Raw genomic sequence first — 5,824 nt, 5'->3', positions numbered from 1 at the left:
CGCACTAGCTAGTGATAAAGCCCAAAGCTCATCAACAATTGCGATGACATTGGAATATTCATTGACGACGTTGATACAGTCGACACCCCAAACTAAGAATGTGTCTCCCAACAATGATAACTAGCAATTGAAGGTGTTTCTGGCCAATATATAGAACGTCTCAACTATTTTTGGCTCTGGTTCACCTCACAACAATTCACATGCCACAACCATTGGATTTTCTGTGTTGGTCCGTCTATGACCAAATCTACTCGAAGATTTTTCTTTAAAATGCTCACAAGGTCGGCAATGTGGAGTTTCAGTTAGTTTGCGCTGTTGTAATTTGTTGCTGCATTGGTTCTATTTTGTGTGTCGTGGACATGAGAGGCCAAGTGGTGCATGCGCTAAGCAAGACAACTATAATATTTGTTTGTGCATTTATTTCATATGGTTTGGATGTGAAAAGACACCGTCAGACTGAACCTAAGGTGAACACATTTTTGTGCGCACATCTCTACGTCAGCTAGTAAGGCCAAAGGACCCGTAAAGACTTTATGAGCAGCATGATTTGTCTAGTCTTGCTACAACTTCCACTAGACTTCACATGCCCTTTGATTTTCAGAAAGCCTAAGATAGCAACGAATTATGTGTTTAAGAAATCGCATGGACGGTTGTTCTGCAAGTGATGAAACCATGGTTGCCAATACCTGACCTACTGCAAAAAAAAAGGTGCTCTGTTGTTGCACAAATATATGCTAACCCAACATCATCCAAGAGTATTTTTTGGACGATAAAATTTTCCACTGTCTTTGACAGTAAACTTCCCATCTCCATTGTTCACAAGAAAAGTGGAATTATTTCCATAGAAAGTAGAAAATTGATGGCATTCGTGTCATCCACCTTCACAAGTGCGGCAATCACTCCAAGGCTGGTAAGTCGTAGGTATTCAAATGGTCGTGTCTTGTTGACAGTGTTTAGAAAGGATATAGATATAAAGATATATGAGCGTTGAGGAAAAGGCTTCTAGTATCAGGATGTGATGCCAAGCACTGAAGAAGAGCTAATGCATTGCAAACATGATTTGAAGCACGATGAGAAATTATCCGTGAAAGTCATAGAGTTATCCCTCACCAGAACGCCAATGCCTCCAGTCACCAGAACACCATTACTGAACCTTTTGAGTCTACGTAGAATGCAATGTTGAAGCTATTATTATTTGTGCATTGATATTTTACTCGCCCAATGTGAATTGTTTGTGTTGTTTGAGAGGAAATATCCAACTATTAAATAACTTGGAGTTGCATAGGGTATTGGTGCATTAGCATCAACATTTGAATGTTGAGAGTTGAGAGTTGAGCATTGAATAAGGCAATCTCTTTGGCATTGTATTGTTCAAAATTGAATGGAGGGCGGTTGAAATTCCACAACTTGGAACTACTGTATGCTGCTTTGAATACGTTGAAGGCTTGCATATTTCATATGTTCAATCATATTCAATTGTGATTTTGAACTGATTATATATCTTTACAACTTGGCTTATTTATATATGGCTTGAGATCAAGAATCTGTATTTGTGAAATTCACCTTATTTTTCAATGAAAATGGCCAGAATCAATGAAGTATTAGAGTTCCTCAAAACTCTGATATTGTCTGCTACTCATGATACAATTAAAGTCAGCAAAGTTTCTCTCACAGACATTCATGTCTGTCTACAAAATGCACAAGAGAAGATTGACTTTTTGCAGCTTGAATCTCAGCTACAGTGAGCAGAATTACAACAATGGAGTCATCATTCTAAACCTGTTTCTGTTCAGAACAATGAAACAGACTCCCATAAACAGCAAGTCAATAATGTTACAAATTCATATCCAGTGCCCAATGAAGCAGCAAGGTTACATGCAGATGCAGAAATTCAGTCTGCATTCCCCAACCCCCTCATCAGACCTTGGGAAGAGCTTGTCCACAACAAGCACAAAACTGGTCTTGGATATGACAAGGACGTGCCCTTTCATATTCCAAACTACTCAAAGCCCATCCAGTTTCAGAGTGTTGGATTCCTTCATGACAATTCACCTTCAACTGTTCCAGATTTTGCCCCTCCTCCACATCAACAACAACATCAATAGATTATGAAATGCCAACACTGTGACTGCGTTGGCCATCTGAAAGATCACTATTTTGATCTTCATCCATGTAAGAATTGTCATAAAACTAGTCATTCTTCAAACAAATGCTTCAGAAACAAACCTATTGCAAGAACAAAGATTCATCTTAGATGGATTGCTTCTTGGCAATGGGCATCAACAACCCAGAAGATATTTCAGTCATATGTCCAAACTTGTTCTAGAGTATTAAACAGTCTTGCAGTTGAGTTTTCTCCATCATCTCACCTTGTATCTGATAAGGGAGGAAATGATGGTCATATACAAGCTTCAAAGCCACATCAATCGAGCCTGAGCCACAACCTACCATACCAGATTCAGAGCTGTAGCCAGAGACAAAGATGCCCCTAAGAATGCCTTCAGTCTATGATACCTCTTCAAAGAATTGGGGACACTTCCTCTAGCAGAAGACTTCAGCTTCTTTCCAGTTTCGGAAGAGTTCCAAGAATTGCATTAAGCATTCCAAAGTTGTTGGTCATCCTTAAACCATTACAGGTTGAGACCTCCCTTTTCAGGTTGAGGTTCTCCCTTTTATGCGGGGTGAGACCTCCCTTTCATGGTTGAAGGTTTCCCTCTTCAAAACATCAAGAGCACTTCCTCTAGCAGAAGACTTGAGCTTCATGCCAGACTTGGAAGAGTTCTGGGAACTGCACTAAGCGTTCCAGTGTTGGTGGTCATCCTTAAACCACCACCATTTATACCAACATTTCAGAGAGCACATTCAGCTTAGTGTTGCCATGCATTTTTACACATTTTGTATTACGGCTCTCTTCTTGGACTCATACATAACCCTTCGGATTAAGGGAGGGAATGTTGGACACCTAATCCTCTATGGGTTGGTGTAGAATGTGAACAACCATGAGAGTCTAAAAGACCTTGGGATGTGGAACCCACAAGTCACATGAATGTACTATAAATGTATATCGTTGTAAATAATAAATGTGATCTCATGTTTATCCTTCCTATTTTGTCTCTGCCATGTGTGTGCTTAACAAATTCAATTTAATTTTTTAGTTATGTATTTTTTTTATTTAAAAAAAATGTTTTGTGTTTAAAAAATATATATATTTAAAATAATGATATATATATATATATATATATATATATATATCTATATATATATCTATCTATATATATATATATATATATATATATATATATATATATATATATATATATATATATATATATATATATATCTATATATATATCTATCTATATATATATATATATATATATATATATATATATATATATATATATATATATATATATATATATATATATATATATATATTATTTTGTTAATTTAATAATTTTTTGTTAAATTGTGTTATTTGTGTTTTTATTTACTTATTATATATATATATATATATTCTAAGTTTCTATATTTATAAGTTAATTTTATGTTTATTTTTACATTTTTTTGTCTCTGTTTTTTATTGTTGATTTTTTTGTCATGTTTTTAAGTCTTTTGTTTTTTCACTTACTGGTTCACGGATAACCGGGTCAGTGGGTAGCCGCTACATCCAGGGTTTTAAACACTGAGTGGACGCCACCCGAAGGGCATCAACACCCCTCGGCCTATTTACTGACCTAACCCCAAGAGCTTTCGGGATTCGACCCTGTGACCTCCCATTGGCGAGGCACTTGATTTGACCGATTGAGCTAACTCTTGGGGCTTTTTAAGTCTTTTTTTATGCCTTATTTCTTGTTATTATTTAAAAATATATATGTGTGTGTGTTTTTTTTTGTTTTGAATTTTTCGTGTTTTTGTCTTTTTTTGTGTGTTTTTTCTTATTGTTTTTATTTTTTTTCAATATGTGAATTTTTGTTGTTGTTGTTGTTTTTTTTTCTTAACAGGATCTGTGCCTATGTTGGTCTAACAACCCGATCCCATTACAGGCAATTTGATAGTTGATTTTAAAATTTGCGTTATAATGAATCAAGTCTGTCCGCACAATATATCAATTTCATGGTTGGTCTTTAAGTTTTCATTACAAAGGGTCGAATTCACCTACACCACGTGTCAATTTGATGGTTGATTTATAATTTTTTTTGCAATGTATCGAGTTGTTTTAGGCTAAGATTTTAAAATCGCTATATATTTTGCATTTAAAAAATAAATTACTCTTGAGTGTTCATTTTTAAAGTTTTTTGTCATAAAAATTTTCATAATGTCATGCTTGAAATATTTTGAAAACTTGAGATTTTTTTGTAGTCATAATCTTTGGTTTTAATTGCATGGTTGAAAATTTGTCAAGATTTTAATGTTTTTCTAAGTCATGATATTTTATCTTTAATGCTATGGTCGAAAACAATTACAATTTCAAGGTTTTTTAGAGTCAAGATATTTTATCTTTAACAACATGGATGGAAATAGTCAAAATTCGAGACATGATATTTTATCTTTAACATCATGTCCGAGAATTGTTGGAATTTTATAGTGTTTCAAAGTCCAGATATTTTCTCTTTAAATCCATTGTTAAAAAATGTCAAAATTGTAACCCAGATTTTTTTTTGTTATTCTAGAATAAACAATTTTTTTTAAGGGTGTTTTTTCATCCATTTTTCAAAAAAAAATTGTTTTTACTTCCATTTAAAAAAATGTTGAAAATTTACCCTAAAATAAAACATCATTCTGGAATAAACAATTTTCATTTTTGAGTTGTTTTTTCATGTTTTTTTGGGGTTTTTGGGCTCGAGTACCCGTTTTGAGGTAATAGTTCTCGTTTCATCCATAACTATGTTATGTGCATTGATTGTAGGTTTTTGGGAGAAAATTATGGAAATTATGGCTAATTAAGGTGCATAAACTCGAATGAGACAAGAAGAAGAGATTATATGAGATGGATCTCCCTCATTAAATCCTCACTCATTCAAATATCCTTCAATCAAATCACACTAGCTCGGAGTTGCAGGCAGCGGAGTCATGAGGATTATTGGCAGTCGAGCCAATGATAGTTAAGAACCAATTCATCTTGAGATTGGGAGCCAAGCCTCCCTAGATTTAAGATAGTTGTTGGAAACTTCAGTTGTATAAATAAGGAGGCCTAGAGTCTCATTAGGATTCATATTTTTTATGCAAGATAACTAAGCACTTTCGAGTTGAAGGATTGTGGCAAAACATTATTATGCATATTTTGATATGTTAATAAAATTGAGAATTTCCTTGATCCAACATTGAGTTGACCCAGAGGGTTGAAGCTCTTGGGTTAGGGCCCAACCCTAGCAATGGAGGTTCCTCTTAGTGTACTTATATCCTTAGGTTATTTCTTAGATTACTTGTTGAATTGATTTTAGCATTATTTCGTTGCAAGTATTGGTGAATTTGATTAGTTTACTTCCATTTGTGCATAGCTTTAGCAGTAGCTTTAGAGAGATAAAGGAACACCAAAAAGGTTGATAACAAGTGGATCTCGACACACTCCCCCCTTCAGGGACCATGGTTTGAAGAAAAACTCCCATTCAGCCCCAAAAGGACAAAATTCTGATTTCTTATGATATTTAGGGTTTTCTGCTAATTAAGCCAACAACTTTCAGTTTTCAATGATAGATTACAGTTTTTATTTCTGATATCTCCAGCTTTGTATTAGATTTCATGGTGTTTCATAATAGGCTGCAAGTATTTCCATGCATAAACTAGGCAAATGAATGATGAAATTTTGTTTTCTTATGTTGTT

At 34.4% G+C, this 5,824-nt stretch overlaps 1 pseudogene; it reads right to left on the bottom strand.

Annotated features, from left to right (window-relative positions):
- Nucleotides 1-572: 572 nt before the first annotated feature.
- LOC149178580 (uncharacterized) lies at nucleotides 573-1,088 on the bottom strand (annotated as a pseudogene).
- Nucleotides 1,089-5,824: the final 4,736 nt, after the last annotated feature.

The sequence above is a fragment of the Pinus tabuliformis genome, chromosome 4_1 (assembly GCF_031772625.1).
Source record: "Pinus tabuliformis cultivar Carrire ecotype Pingquan chromosome 4_1, CPIR1, whole genome shotgun sequence".
Lineage (NCBI taxonomy): Eukaryota > Viridiplantae > Streptophyta > Pinopsida > Pinales > Pinaceae > Pinus > Pinus tabuliformis.
This window is presented reverse-complemented; position numbering and strand designations above follow the sequence as displayed.